At 42.3% G+C, this 13740-nt stretch overlaps 1 long non-coding RNA gene across 2 annotated transcripts; it reads left to right on the top strand.

Annotated features, from left to right (window-relative positions):
* The first annotated feature begins 3725 nt into the window (after positions 1-3725).
* LOC105004813 lies at positions 3726-13543 on the top strand. Of its 2 annotated transcripts, none has more exons than XR_827258.1 (3): positions 3726-3799; positions 4409-4492; positions 13235-13543. It is a non-coding gene; the product is annotated as an uncharacterized LOC105004813 (long non-coding RNA). The 2 variants fall into 2 exon arrangements; XR_827259.1 differs by lacking the exon at positions 13235-13543 and adding an exon at positions 12286-12519.
* The last annotated feature ends 197 nt before the right edge of the window (positions 13544-13740 follow it).

Raw genomic sequence — 13740 nt, 5'->3', positions numbered from 1 at the left:
GATGAGATGGCTCGATGGCATCACCGACTCGATGGACATGAGTTTAAGTGAACTCCGGGAGTTGGTGATGGACAGGGAGGCCTGGTGTGCTGCGATTCATGGGGTTGCAAAGAGTCAGGCACGACTCAGCATCTGAACTGAACTGAATTCCAAATCATAAACTGATCTGTTAATTAATGTGACATCAAAAGTATTGAGTGGAAGTCAAGATATCTGAAATATTATCACATTTAAAGAAAGTGATTTTTATTTTGTAAAATGAAGTTATACAACTATAAATTTTGAGAATATTTTCAAATCAGAGAATAGGGCACACTATGCTTTTATGCCTGATAGCTGCCATCTGAAACCCATTTCTGAAGTTACTTTTGGAAAATGGTTTGACCCAAATCACCCAATTATGGATTTTTCAATAGGATATAATGTCTCTGTTAAGCACTTTATAAATTCCAGACTCAGAGAAAGTATTTCTACTGCTTTCTGGTAGTTCAGATGGTAGAGAACCTGCCTAGAATGCAGGAAACCAGGGATCGATACCTTGATCGGAAAGATCCCCTTGAGAAGGATATGGCTACCCACTCCACTATTCTTGCCTGGAGACTTCCATGGATAAATGAGCCTGGCTGCCTACAGTCCATGGCGTTGCAAAGAGTCAGACACGACTGATGGACTAAGCACACAATTGTCAACTCTATACACTGTTTCTAATAAATACCATTCCTATAGATTTATTACTCATGGAGGTACTGTTGGCACACATATAGTAACCCCCAAAATGTATGATTTCTGTAAGGTACTCCATGATTTCCCATATATCTCTGCAATTCCAGTCATTAGTTACTCTAAACATTAGGTTTCATATCGCTTGGATTCTAAAATAACAATCAATGTCACAAAAATTACACTGTGATTTCCTTGGTGGTCCAGTGATTAAGACACCTGGCTCTCAATGCTAGCTTCGGCGAGGGCGGGGGTGGGGGGTGGGAGGGGATCAGGACTTGGGGGAGGTGCCTAGGTTCGATCCCTGATCAGGGAACTAAATCTCATATAGCACAACTAAGATCCAGTTGCTGCTGCTGCTAAGTCACTTCAGTCGTGTCCGAATCTGTGTGACCCCGTAGACGGTAGCCCACCAGGCTCCCCCGTCCCTGGGATTCTCCAGGCAAGAACACTGGAGTGGGTTGTCATTTCCTTCTCCAGTGCATGAAAGTGAAAAGTGAAAGTAAAGTCGCTTAGTCATGTCTGACTCTTAGCGACCCCTCGGACTGCAGCCTACCAGGTTCCTCCGTCCATGGGATTTTCCAGGCAAGAGTACTGGAGTGGGGTGCCATTGTCTTCTCCAAAGATCCAATACAGCCAAATAAATACATATTTTTCAAAAAGAATTACACTAAGATATGTTAGGAGGCATTGGGAACTGACATCTGGTCGCACCTAATCTCTTTTTAATAGCTCCATTACATTTTTTTGAATTATTCCTACTTCCAGTGTTGCTTTGGCACTGCATTACTTTGAGTCAGAACACTTCGTGTTTCCTGAATGGTCACCAACCCAGACTTCCAAAAGCACCTGTTTCTTGCAGATTCTTGCCCACAAGCTGAAACAGATAATACTCACTTGATATCCTCACATAGCCCGGATATTGGGTTTAGAGTACTGGTCACGTCAGGCTGCTCCTGTGACACGGAGGGAGGCAGCCTGACCCCTAGGTATGGGTTTGTGATCCTGTGACCTCATGACCCTTCAGAACTGGAATTATCTTTTCACCTGTATCTGCGATGTGAGTCAGGCTTGGAGAACTGAGATTATTTGTGAAAATCTTTATGGCTCAGTTGCTAATGATAAAAGAACTAAAAGTTTGTACTGATCCTCTCCAAAGGGACTCTTGAAATGCTTGAGGAAGGTTCTATTCCCTTTGGTCCCTGAAGACAGACAGGGACTCACAAGGAAGCTGTAGTAAATACTGAGGTCTGACAAAGGAAGGGAATTTCATGTGTCTGATTGTATAGTTAGTATCCATGAGAAGCATTTCTACCGAAAATGAGTTATTTCCTATTCTTGAGACCACTGAACTGTGCCTCCATTTAGATTATGAGTAGAGAAATGGAGCCAAAGCACCTGAGAGGGATTTTCAAGAATTTCTCCATCTGTCATCTTACAAAGGTGACATTTTCATACCTCATTGTCTGAAATGTCATAGAACTTCTCAAAAAGTATCTTGAGGCAAATACCCCCTGTTTATAGTTAGGATTCAATGTCTGATAGATAGAAATTCCCGCATAATTTCCACTGTAGTCTGCAATTGCAGGTACACCTTAGTGCCAACTCCCTAGAGAATATTCTCCTAGTTCTTAGTGACCAAAGTCATATTCAGAACCAGAGGTTCCAGCAGGGAACCGTGAGATTTGACCTACTGATACTTTTATCATGAAAATCAGTATCAATATCCTCTAAATTTGTCCCCACTCACAGATACTTAAGAAACATATTTTCTTTTCATTTTGTTCACACCCCAAAACATGTGGGATCTTAGTTCCCGGCTAGGGAAGGAAATGCAATTCTGCAACAGAAGGTAGGGTCTTAACCATTGGGCTGTCAGGGAAGCTACTAAACACATTTTCTTTAATAAGTAATTTATTAACTTGACATTCATTTTCCTTTATATTGTAATGATTAATGCTTTCTGTGTAAGAAATGATTAAATCTTCAACTCTTGAGATCTTAGCTCCCCAACCAGGGATTGAACCCACATAACCTGCAGTGCAAGCACAGCATCTTAACCACTGGACTACCAGGGAAGTTGCTAATCTCACATTTAAAGAGAAAGGTGTACTCTCCTGGGACACAGTGGTCTGTGGGCCTCTTACAGTTTTACCTGTCTTGCCTTAACTCTTCTCCAGATTATCCTTTCAGGGTGAAGAGGAGGAGGTTAGGAAAGAAAGCCAACAGTGAGGAGGGTGTTTGGGAAGCTAAGTGCAGAGCAGTCTATGTGATCCACAGGCCCCATTTGCCTAGTTTCGTGCCCAGTTTTAGCACAAAAAGTCCTGCTTCTTGGAAACTTGTTCAGTCCTGAAAGAGGCAGGGCAATTGGTTGCTTCAGCAGCAGCAACAATAACAGAAGCAATCTGTGTATCAACAGATTCTGGCAGGAGTAACGGTATGTCATTTCTGTGGTTACGTTATAAACGATAATGTGGATTCTGGTCTCCCTCTTTTTTTCCGGAATCATTTCCTAAAGGGAAAGCCAGCTGCCCTGTGGTAAGCTGGTCTCTGGTTACAATTAATGATGCTTACTCCCAACGGATCATCTGAGTGATTACATTCTACTTTTCCTCACTGAGGAGACACCCATCTTCACAATTCACACAAAGGGCTTTTCAATTTTCTCCGTTTTTTTCAACTTGCTGAAAACATCTCGGCTTTCCATAGAGGCAGCTCTCAAAATTCGTCTCTTTTGCCTTCAGCTGTGTGAAATACTAACTTAGAACAGGCAGGAAGTAGCTCTGCTCCAGAGGAAATCAAAGCTTTAAAGGCATTAAAAGGCAGAGAAAGGGAGCACAGCTGGACAGAAGGGCCAACAGACGCAAAACTAACAGAGGCCGGGGTGAGGGGAGGCAAGGCCCCGTCCCCACTGGCCCCGCCCATAAGTACCTGCGCTTCCGCCCTCCTCCCGCCCTCTCTCCTTACTTCGCTTCCCGTTGGCTGCGGCGTAGCTTCCTCTGTACCGGATCTTCCGCCTGCGCGTGCGCAGTATTCTGCAGACCCGGAATTGAGTTTAAGTGAGCGACAGAGAGTTCTGGTGAGTTTGTTTCTTTAAAACCCGGATTTCGTTTTAGGACAACAACCCACAGCCTGTTGTCCTTCACACGTAGGTCTCGGGGGTCTCTGTGGACGTTCAATCTGCCGTCCCATTTCCCCGTCCCCAGTATGTCCTCGCATCGCCGCGAGAAGTTGTGAAGTCTGTTAGCTTAGCTGCTGGGTCCCTGCGGTCCACGTCCGCTTCCTGTTAATATCGTTCTAGAGTCCATGTCCTTCTCTGGCAGTTCTACCTTCTAACTTGTAGAGACCGCTGCTTAAAGTCCTGCATTGCCCAACCGCTAGATCCCTGATCTACGAAGAGGTGAAGGAGGCTCTATTCTGTATGGAGTTTGGTCAGGGTCTCGCCTAACGTTTGAAGGTCAGGGTCAGCCTAGAACGTGTGGTTTTCACAGGAAGGGCCTCGAGTTCTGAAGAGAAGAATAAAGCTAAAAACACCTCGTTTAATTCTCTGTTCCAAAATCCCTGCTGTGTCAGTGGCCGTAGAGGATTGTGTGTTGGGCCTGTTGAATACCTCCCTCTGTGTGTGGCTGTGTTACAGGCACCTCGGTGTGATTATCTAAGTATTGAACAGCCTATTTTCAACACTCAGGGGCCACTTCCCAAGACTGATCTTACCTGAGAAGGAAGCCCAGAGGAAAAGGAAAGCAAGGAGTCAGAAATGACTCGTTCTGAGGTAAAAGGCATAATCCTTTTGTTTGTTTGTTCAGTCTCTCATTCCTGAAATGCTGTTTCTTTGGACTTGATAAGCTTCTTAACTTCTGAACGAGTTTGTTTGAACTTACCATAGTCCTCATCCCAAGGGACCCATTGCCCTCCTGGCACATCAGTGTGACAGAAAACAGTATTGCCAGCCAAAGAAGCTCACTCAAGCTTTTAAGTCTTGAGTTTTTATTGGGTTTTAGCTACATAGCCGTGGTTGATAACATCTCCAGCATTCTCTACTTCTTAGAGGTTGGGCTAATAAGCTCACCTGGCTCAAAGCCCCAAACATCTAGTCACTTCCTTGGTCTTTGTGAAATGGCCAGCCTCACAACCTGAGTCATCCCCTTATTAAACTAGGGGCCCACCATAGGTCATGTTGTTAGCATAAATAATCAGGGCCCACGGAGAGTAATAAAGCCACTTCAGTCACTAAGGAAATTCCAAGGGAAAAAAAACTTAAATTCCAAGAGTAGTTAACAAACTTCCACAACCTGGGGACCAAAGCCTACCGAATTTTTTTTTTTTTTTTTTTAGTTTTAGTATTAATTTAGTTTTCGCTATACTGGGATTTTGCTGATGCACTTGGGCTTTCTTTGTTTTGGAGCTCTGGCTCTAAGGCACAGGTTCAGTCATTGTATTAATAACTGGCAGGCTCTGCAGCAGGTGGGCTTCAGTAGTTGTGGCACACTAGCTTAGATGCTTCAAGGCATGTGGGATCTTCCCTGATCAGAGATGGAACCCATGTCCTCTGCTTTGACAGGCAGGTTTTCAGCATTGGACCATCAGGCAAGTCCCTAAATTCTTTATTACACAACGCTGAAACCTAAGTCTTTCCTTTATGCCCTTTGATTTTTTTTTCCCCCTCTGATTTTTGTTACCTGGTATACCTCACCTGTTGCATTATTAGAAAATATTTTGTTGTGTTTACCTTCTATTTTATTGTTCAAAATAATGTCTAAGTCTTTCTTTAGGTGAGCTTCTTTGGCTACCTTGTAGCTATTTTGCTTCATTTATTTTGAAGTTTCACTAGTCTATACAGTGATAACTTCATCTGTAATTTGGCAGAATTACAGATTTACAGATTATAATTACAGAAGTCTGTAATTTCCCTCTATTTAGGTTTTCTTCATTTTTAAATTCAAAATTGTGTTGGCTGTCCTAGATACAGCTGAGACTTTTATTTGAAATATCCATTTTTGTTTTGAGTTTTAATTTTTCTGAAATTGCAGTCACTGAAGTCTTTATGTCACCACATCTTCCAAGTAAAACTTGTGATTTTCAGACATTATGTACTTCAGTAAAGGTTTACAGTTTCTTCAATAGGTCTGGAAATGTGTTCTAAATAGGTGTCATGGTATATTTGCTAATAAAATGTAGACTATTTCTCATATTGTGTTTTTGATTATTTTTTACTAAAGAGAAAAAATTGTTTTCAGTGAACCTAGGTGGCTCAGTGGTAAAGAATCCGCCTGCCAAAGCCGGAGAACTGGGTTTGATCTTTGGGTTGGGAAGGTCCCCTGGAGAGGGAAATGGCAACCCCCTCCAGTATTCTTGCCTGGGAAATCCCATGGACAGAGGAGTCTGGATGGCTACAGTCCATGGAGTGGCAAAGTGTTAGACATGATTCATGTGACTTAGCATGCATTCATGCAAAATGTGTAAATGTTTGTTTCACCATAAATGTAAAATATACTTGAGTTTAAAAAAAAAGCTGGATTAAAGATGTTTTTTCCAAAAGATCTGTTACTTAGGGAAGGTTGCTTTTACCTTAAGTGTCTTCATGTGTGCATATGTGTGTGCAGGCAGAAACCTAAGGTTTATATAAAAGCCATCATTATTTCATGAATATTTTTATTTATCCTAACCTTTGAAAATTGTTCTTACATACTTTCCATTGCCTTAGATTGTTTCATTTTAGTGAAATGAATATATAGTTCACTTTAATATATGTATGCATGAAAATGTTCATATGATTTGATCAGTTATTTTTCTTGTATTTTGTATTCTTCACAGCTAGAGAAACTTTTATGAACTTTCTTTAGAATTGTCCCTATGTATTTGTCTATGTATTATTCAGGTTTAGAGTACATAAAGTGAAGTAAATTTAAGCTGTTTAAGGAGTGTTTGCTACATATTTGCAATAAGGTGGAACAACAACATAATTGATTTTAAATTATTTCAGTTACACATCCAAGACTCTGTAAAAACTCTCAGAAAGATACATAGTATATCCTAAGTAGTTAAAATGATTGTTGCTACTGAGGAGTCTATCATATTTGAACTGTAAAATTTGTAAAACACTTCAAGTTCAAAAGTAAGTATGAATTACTTACCTTACTAATGTATTTCATTACTATTCAAAATGGTCACTTATGGAGCAGAATTTTGAACATCACTAGTTAAAAGAAGCTTGTTAACAGTACTCTGAAAAAAATTAAGCTTGTTAAAATACATGGCACATTTCTCCCACTCAGGAACTCTTGGGTCAGAGTATGCTTTTTAAAAATATTACTGTTTCCTTGATAGACAATTCATCCTGTGTCATACCAATACAACACTCAAAAATAAATATGCCCATGGTGTTCTGATTATTTTATCATTTCTTTTCCAGATCAGAATAGTTTTTGAAATGGTGTGTGGGTCATTTCTCATCTTTTTTTGGGTTAGGATTATGGTAGAAAATATTGCTGTGTAAAAGTCATATTATAGTATAACACCAGTTCAGTCCTGCTCCCAGGCCTGAGATAATGAGATGAATCATATGCATGGATTTCCTTCAGTAAACTCTTTCCCTTTGGTAAATCTGCCTAGTCACAACCCTCCCTCTTGAGATATGGGTTGTCTTCTGACCTTATGACCATTGTTAATTCCTTCTTTCCTTGGTATCGATAACTATACATTTGGTTGTCTGATCTTTATCATTGTCAAAGAAATTCCTTAATAGCCTATATATGCTCACACAAAGATCATTAAAGCACCCTTGTTCCATCAGAGCTTGGGTCCCTGTGTCTTTCTTTCTTTTCTTTCTCTCTGTCTCTCTCCCTCAGGCTAATTCTCTGGAGCATGGAAACCTGCCGAGCTCACTTTCTCTCCTGGGCTTTTAAGACCTCCTTGAGAGGATGCCCTGTGCCTTCGTGAGCTGTAGAAGCCCTTTGTCAAGGCCTTTATTGGTTCTCTGCATAAACCAGGGAATATCAGCCTCTTCTCTCTTTTACTTTCTTGTCGTTAACTCCAGATCACCAGGTTCCGGTCCATTAAAGGACCGCAACGCTAGGCTAAGATCAGGGAGGGCATATATGAGATGAAATTTGCATACAACACATTTTTAAAATATTTATTTATTTAGCTGCACTGGGTCTTCTTGTCACAGGTAGGATCTTCAGTCTTCCTTGTAATTTTCGGCTTCTTTGGTTGTGACATGTAAACTCGTGGCTACAGCATGTGGGATCTAGTTTCCTGATCAGGGAAAGAACCAGAGCTCCGTGCATTGGGAGCTCAGGGTCTTAGTCACTGGGTCATCATGAAGTCCCTGAACTAAGATTTTTTAATGATAGATTCAGATCATATATTCCATAGTAGTGCCAAAATACCCATGCAGTGATAATGGATTCTTCCATGTGCTTCTTACCCCATGACTCATGTTCACTGGTTTAGGTGTTTCTGTGAGATTCCCATGCTATGAATTTTTTTTTTTTTTTCACTTGAACAAGTGTCTTGGAAAGAAAAATGAGGGATGTGCCTAAACTATCACAATTAACGAAGTAACTTCCTGTCTTCTTACCTTCTTTTTGCTTTGGAAAATGAACACTCATGTGTGTTTAGCAGAGATGCTGGGTTTTGGGAGTGGCGGTTTTCATCCCAAGCCCAGGTCTGATCTTTTCCAGTACACTTCATGCTCACATCACAGAGTCTCATCACAGTTTTGTGTTTTCCAAAATGTTTACAAGAATCTTATTAGTCCTAATCTATGCTCAACTGTATTAAAATTTAAAATACAGCTCAGTGCAAGTAAAGAATATCATCCTCTAACATTATGTACATTTTACTACATTCAAAATTGCCTGAGTTTAGTGACATGAAAATGTTTCTCTCTTCCTCCTAATGAGCATATAGCCCCATTTGAGTGTATGTCTGTACTCTGTGGAGATGAGTTTGACTAGGCTCCGGGAGTTGGTGATGGACCAGGAGGTCTGGCGTGCTGTGGGCCATGCGATCACGAAGAGTTGGATATGACTGAGCAACTGAACTGAACTATGTATATGAAAATATTAACATGATGAATTTTTTCTTCTTTTTCTTTTCTTTTTGCTTTGTTTTTCTGAAGAACTTCTGGGGAAGGGAATGACTACCCATTCCAGTATTTCTGCCTGGGAATTTCTTGGACAGAGGAATCTGGCAAGTTAGAGTCCATGGGGTCACTAAGAATGGGACATGACTGAGTGGCTAAAACTTTTCTTGTCTTTAGTATTCTTTACAGTTACAGAAACTTCTATCAACTTTACTTAAGAGTTATCTCTGTGAATTGTCTGTGTTTTATTAGTTAAAGTCTAAAGTGCATAAACTGAAGTAACATTTAAGCTCTGCCATTTAATGGCTATTTGTTAAAATATGTGCCAAAAAGTACAAGAGCAACATTACTGATTTTTAGTTATTTCTCTTGCACTTTCAAGACTCTGATAAAAACAATCAGAAAGATACAGAGCATATACTAAATAGTTAAAATGATTCTTTCTGCCAAGGTTGTGGTTACCCAAAGAGTGAAGAGCAGATAAAACCAAAGAGGGTCTTAGAATGCAGAAACTGAAAAACCAGACCCGTATTGTCCCATGTCTGTAAATTCTGTTCCAACCCATACCCAGACCATGGTATTTTTGGTGCCTTGTTCAGGGACTTGGAGTCTCATGCCCCCCTCCTCACTTCTCCTTTCTCACAGGGACCCTCTTCCAACAGGCAACTGCTGTGGCGGCAACTTAGGAACTCTGGCCAGGGTTACCCTCTGGTGTGTTGCAAATGGCCCACTGCTCACTGCACCCAAAGTAGCTGCCACTTGAATGGGTGAGGGTCTACTCCATGATTTCCCATTTATCTCTGCAATTCCAGTCATTAGTTAGACTAAACATTAGGTTTCATATCACATGGATTCTAAAATAACAATCACTGTCACAAAAATTACACTGTAATTTCCTTGGTGGTCCAGTGACTAAGACACCTGGCTCTCAATGCTAGCTTCGCCAAGGGAGGGGGTGGGGGGTGGGGGGTCAGGACTTGGGGGAGGTGCCTAGGTTTAATCCCTGATCAGGGAACTAAATCCCATATAGTACAAGTAAGATCCTGTTGCTACTTCTGCTAAGTCACTTCAGTCGTGTCCGACTCTGTGCGACCCCATAGAGGGCAGCCAATCAGGCTCCCCGGTCCCTGGGATTCTCCAGGCAAAAACACTGGAGTGGGTTGCCATTTGCTTCTCCAATGCTTGAAAGTCAACAGTGAAAGTGAAGTCGCTCAGTCGTGTCCCACTCTTAGCGACCCCACCCACTGCAGCCCACCGGGTTCCTCCGTCCATGGGGTTTTCCAGGCAAGAGTACTGGAGTGGGTGCCATTGCCTTCTCCCAAGATTCAGTACAGCCAAATAAATAAATATTTTTCAAAAAGAATTACACTGAGATATGATGTTAGGAGACATTGCGAACTGACATCTGGTAGCACCTAATCTCTCTTTAATAGCTCCATTACATTTTTGAATTATTCCTCCTTCCAGTGTTCCTTTGGCACTGTATTACTTTGAGTCAGAACACTTCATTTTTCCTGAATGGTCACCAACCCAGACTCCCAAAAGCACCTTTTTCTTGCAGATTCTTGCCCACAACCTGAAACAGAAAATACTCACTTGATATCCTCACATAGCCCAGATATTGGGTTCAGAGTACTGGTCACATCAAGCTGCTCCTGTGACAGGGAGGGAGGCAGCCAGACCCCTAGATATGGGTTTGTGATCCTGTGACCTCATGACCCCTCACAACTGGAATTATCTTTTCACCTGTATCTGCGATGTGAGACAGGCTTGGAGAACTGAGATTATTTGTGAAAAATCTTTATGGCTCAGTTGCTAATGATAAAAGAACTAAAAGTTTGTACTGATCCTCTCCAAAGGGACTCTTGAAATGCTTGAGGAAGGTTCTATCCCCTTTGGCCCCTGGAGACAGACAGGGACTCACAAGGAAGCTGTAGTAAATACTGAGGTCTGACAAAGGAAGGGAATTTCATGTGTCTGCTTGTATAGTTTGTATTCATGAGAAGTGTTTCTACCAAAAACGAGTTATTTCCTATTCTTGAGACCACTGAACTGTGCCTCCATTTAGATTATGAGTAGAGAAATGGAGCCAAAGCACCTGAGAGGGGTTTTCAAGAATTTCTCCATCTGTCATCTTACAAAGGTGAAATGTTCATACCTCATTGTCTGAAATGTCATAGAACTTCTCAAAAGTATCTTGAGGCAAATATCCCCTGTTTATAGTTAGGATTCAATGTCTGATAGATAGAAATTCCCGCATAATTTCCACTGTAGTCTGCAATAGCAGGTACACCTTAGTGCCAACTCCCTAGAGAATATTCTCCTAGTTCTTAGTGACCAAAGTCATATTCAGAACCAGAGGTTCCAGCAGGGAACCGTGAGATTTGACCTACTGATACTTTTATCATGAAAATCAGTATCAATATCCTCTAAATTTGTCCCCACTCACAGATACTTAAGAAACATATTTTCTTTTCATTTTGTTCACACCCCAAAACATGTGGAATCTTAGTTCCCTGGTTAGGGAAGGAACCACAATGCTGTATCGGAAGGTGGGGTCTTAACCACTGGGCTGCTGGGGATGCTCCAAAACACATTTTCTTTAATAAGTAATTTATTACCTTGACATACATTTTTCTTTTCTTTTTTTTTTTTCATTTTTCTTTATATTGTAATGATTAATGCTTTCTGTGTAAGAAATGATTAAAACTTCAACTCTGAGATTTAAGTCCCCGAGCAGGGATTGAACCCAATAACCTGCAGTGGAAGCACAGCATCTTAACCACTGGACTACCAGGGAAGTTGCTAATCTCACATTTAAAGAGAAAGGAGTACTCTCCTGGGATACAATGGTCTGTGGGCCCCTCACTATTTTTCCTGTCTTGTGTTAGCGCTTTTCCAGATTATCCTTTCAAGGACTGGGTGAAGAGGAGGAGGTTAGGAAAGAAAGCCAACAGTAGGGGAGGGTGTTTGGGAAGCTAAGTGCAGAGCAGTTGATGTGATCCACGCGTCCCATTTGCCTAGTTTCGTGCCCACTTTTAGCACAAAAAGTCCTGCTTCTTGGAAACTTGTTCAGTCTTGGAAGAAGCAGGGCAATTGGTGGCTTCAGCGGCAGCAGCAACAATTAACAGAGGCAATCTGTGTATCAACAGATTCTGAAAGGAGTAACTGTATATCATTTCTGTGGTTACGTTATAAACGACGATGTAGATTCCGGTCTCCCTCTTTCTTTCTGGAATAACTTCCTAAGAGAAAAGCCAGCTTCCCTGATGCAAGCAGGTCTCTGGTTACAATTACTGAGGCTTCCTCCCAACGGATTATCTGAGTGGTTACATTCTGCTTTTCGTCACTGAGGAGACACCCATCTTCATACACTCACACAAAGGGCTTTTGAATTTTCCCCGTTTTTCAAATTGCTGAAAACATCTCGGCTTTCCATAGAGGCAGCTCTCAAAATTCTTCTCTTTTGCCTTAAGTTGTTTGAAACACTAACTTAGAACAGGCAGGAAGCAGCTCTGCTCCAGAGGAAATCAAAGAGATTTAAAGGCATCAAAAGGCAGAGAAAGGAAGCACAGCTGGACAGAAGGACCAACAGACCCAAAACTGACAGGGGCGGGGCTGAGGGGAGGCAAGGCCCCGTCCCCACGGGCCCCGCCCATAAGTACCTGCGCCTCCGGCCTCGTCCCACCCTCTCCCCTTTCGTCGCCCATCTTTGGCCGCAGCTTAGCGCGCTCACCTTCCTCTGTACCGGATCTTCCGCCCGCGCGTGCGCAGTATCCTGCAGACCTGGAATTGCGTTTAAATGAGCGACAGAGTGTCCTGGTGAGTTTTGTTGGTTTAAAACCTGATTCCATGTCCCACAGCCTTTTGTCCTTCACACGTTGGTTTCGGGGGTCTCTGTGAACATTCAAACTACCGTCCCCATTTTCCCGTCCCCAATGTGTGTCCTCGCATCGCCGTGAGAAGTTCTGAAGTCCTTTGTCTTAGCTGCCGGGTCCCTGGGGTCCACGTCCGCTTCCTGTTAATATCGTTCTAGAGTCCACGTCCTTCTCTGGCAGTTCTACCTTCTAACTTGTAGAGACCACTGCTTAAAGTCCGGCATTGCCCAACCCCTAAGTCCTTGATCCACGAAGAGGTGAAGGAGGCTGTATTCTGTATGGAGTTTGGTCAGGGTCTCGCCTAAGGTTTGAAGGGGAGGGTCAGCCTAGAACGTGTAGTTTTCACAGGAAGGGCCGCGAGTTCTGAAGAAAAGAATAAAACGAAAAACACCTCGTTTGATTCTGTGTTCCAGAATCCCTGCTGTGTCAGTGGCCATAGAGGATTTGTATTTTTGTACCTGTTGAGATCCTCCCTCTGTGTGGGGCTGTGTGACAGGGAGCTCGGTGTGTTTTTCTAGGTATTGAACAGTCTATTTTCAACACTCAGGGGTCACTTCCCAAGACTGATCTTAGGTGAGAAGGAAGCCCAGAGGAAGAGGAAAGCAAGGAGTCAGAAATGACTCATTCCGAGGTAAGAGGCATAGTCCTTTTGTTCGTTTGTTCTGTCTCTTTCCTGAAATGCTGTTTCTTTGGACTTGAAAAGCTTAACTTCTGAACGGGTTTGTTTACACTTACCCATAATCATGATCCTAAGGACCCGTTGTCCTCCTGACACATCAGAATGACAGAAAACACAGTATTGCCAGCCAAAGAATCTCAGTTTAGTGCAGTTCAGTCGCTCAGTCATGTCCGACTCTTTGCAACCCCATGAATTGCAGCACGCCAGGCCTCCCTATCCATCACCGGAGTTCACTGAGACTCACGTCCATCGAGTCAGTGATGCCATCCAGCCATCTCATCCTCTGTCGTCCCCTTCTTCTCCTGCCCCCAATCCCTCCTAGCATCAGAGAATTTTCCAATGAGTCAACTCTTCCCATGAGGTGGCCACAGTAC

Source organism: Bison bison, unplaced genomic scaffold, assembly GCF_000754665.1.
Source record: "Bison bison bison isolate TAMUID 2011002044 unplaced genomic scaffold, Bison_UMD1.0 scf7180017858175, whole genome shotgun sequence".
Taxonomy (NCBI): Eukaryota; Metazoa; Chordata; class Mammalia; order Artiodactyla; family Bovidae; genus Bison; species Bison bison.
This window is presented reverse-complemented; position numbering and strand designations above follow the sequence as displayed.